The sequence below is a fragment of the Gavialis gangeticus genome, unplaced genomic scaffold (assembly GCF_001723915.1).
Source record: "Gavialis gangeticus isolate Ggan-Ray unplaced genomic scaffold, GavGan_comp1, whole genome shotgun sequence".
In the NCBI taxonomy this organism is placed as follows: domain Eukaryota; kingdom Metazoa; phylum Chordata; order Crocodylia; family Gavialidae; genus Gavialis; species Gavialis gangeticus.
Window position 1 is genome coordinate 107,863,912 of NW_017729024.1, and position 2,354 is coordinate 107,866,265.

Consider the following 2,354-nt stretch of genomic DNA (forward strand, 5'->3'; position numbering starts at 1 on the left):
CCACCCCCCCCCACCCCACCTCCAGCCCCCTATCCGCCCCAGCCCCCACCCAGAAGCCTCTGTGACTTCTGACCTCAAGACCCTGGAGCTGTTCCCCAAATCCCTGTGCCCAAATGGAAAGTAAGATAACATTGGACAGAGAGAGTGGGGAAAACTGCTCCAGCAACCAGGAGCTCCATGATGCTTGCCAGGCTAGGCTGAAGCTGGAGCAGGAAGCAGCTGGCAGGGGGGTGGAGGAAAGCGATGGCAGCAAGAGGGCTGTGGGGAGCAGTGGGGTCTGCAGGAAGAAGCATGAGGAGCAGTGGGAGGCATGATCATGCCAGCAGGGAGTGGTGGGGGCTGCAGCAGGGGTGCAGGGAGTGATAGGGGACGCGTCCATGGGGAGCAGTGCAGCAAGTGGTAGGGGCTGCAGCCACAGTGAGCGGTGGGGGCTGTGGCCACAGGGCAGGGAGTGGTGGGGACTGCAGCTCCAGAGAGCAGTAAAGGTGAGGGCTGTGGTGAGCAATGGGGGGCTGCAGCAGCGACAAGCAGTGGGGATGGTGGCAGCAGGGGCCACAGAAAGTGAAGTGGCAAGCAGCAGGATCTGAGTCTGAGGCTGCAGTGAGGGCCACCGCTGTGGCATGCCGCAGTGTTGGGAGTGGTGGGGGCCATGGCAGCGGCAAGTGGCAGGGGCTACAGCAGTGGCATGGGGAGCAGCGAGGGCTATGAGGAGCAGCACAGGGAGTGGCATGGTCCATGGGGAGTGGTGGACAAGCATGCAGGAGGGAAAACAGGGAAATGGCAACAGGTCGGCATGGAGCCCATGCAGGTGCCCTGGGACCAGCAGGAACCCAGGGTGGAGCAGCAGGAACATGGAGCCTGGGCATGGGGTCTGCTGGGCTGCATCATGTAAGGCTCACATGCAGTCTGCAAGAGTCGCATGCAATGGAGCCAGCCCAGCCCATCCACCACACCCACACCCCACCCCACACACACACAGCCAACCACACCTTTCCACATACACTGCCATACCGCTCACACATAACATACAATAGGACTCTTTTTTGAGCTATTATGCAGTCATATGTAGATATACTTTGCACACATAAATCAGTACAAAAATGTTTTAAATAAAATTAAAATAAGTTATAGTAGATGTTTTATTTTTTTTGTATATGAGTTGTAGATTTTTTTCCAGTTTCAAGATTGAAGCAACCTTCCTCCCAAAAGGAGTACTCCCAGGCAAGGGGAGGGACTTCCGGTGGGAAAGGTCAGGGGTTGGATGCAGGACTTCCAGTTCCAATATGACGATAGGAGAGGGCAACTGTCAAGGGATGGGACTACCCATGTGGCCCTCAACAGCTCCCCAGAACTCAGTAAGCGGCCCTCCACCCAAAATAATTGCCCACCCCTGCTTTAGCTCCATCCTCTTTGGAACCACCCTCCAGGTAGTTGAAGGCTGCTATCAAATCCCCACTCAGTGTTCATTTCTGCAGACTAAATAAGCCCAGTTCTCTCAGCTTCTCCTCATAAGTTGTACGCCCTAACCCCCTAACCCTGCTTTTTCATTGCTCTCCACTGGACTCTTTTCAATTTGTCCACATCCTTTCTGCAGTGGAGGGCCCATAACTGGACGTAGTACTCCAGATGTGATCTTACTAGTGCAGAATAGAGGGAATAATCACAGAATAATCACTTCCCTTGATCTGCTGGCAATACTCCTACTAATCCAGCCCAGTATGCTGTTAGCCTTCTTCACAACAAGGGCACATTGTTGATGCATATCCAGCTTACTGTCCACTGTAACCCACAGGTCCTTTTCTCCAGAGCTGCTTAGCCAGTTGGTCCCAAGTCTGTACCAGTGCATGGGATTCTTTCATCCTAAGTGCAGGACTTTGCACTTGTCCTTGTTGAACCTCATGAGATTTCTTTTGGCCCAATCCTCCAATTGTCTAGATCACTCTGAATCCTAGCCCTAACCTCCAGTGTATCTATTAGACACTCCCTGGCTTGATATCATCTGTGAACTCACTGAGGGTGCATTTCATCCCATCTTTCAGATTGCTAATGAAGATATTGAACAAAACCAGCCCCAGGACCAACACTGAGGCACTCCATTTGATACCAGCTGCCAACTAGACCTCAAGTCCTTAATCACTACCTGTTGAGCCTGATGATCCAGCCAGCTTTCTGTCCACCTTAGAGTCCATTCATCCAACTCATACTTCCACAGCTTGCTTGCAAGAATGCTGTGGGAGACCATATCAAAAGCCTTGCTAAAGTCAAGATATATCATGTCCATTGCTTTCCCCACATCGATACAACCAGTTGTTTCATCATAGCAGTTATCTGATCTCCCGCATGAGGGACTTTTG

General features: G+C 52.2%; 1 protein-coding gene across 4 annotated transcripts in view; it reads right to left on the reverse strand.

Annotated features, from left to right (window-relative positions):
• Nucleotides 1-2,354, reverse strand: part of SH3GL2 (SH3 domain containing GRB2 like 2, endophilin A1) — a 298,586-nt gene that overhangs the window by 93,406 nt on the left and 202,826 nt on the right. The window lies entirely within an intron of this gene.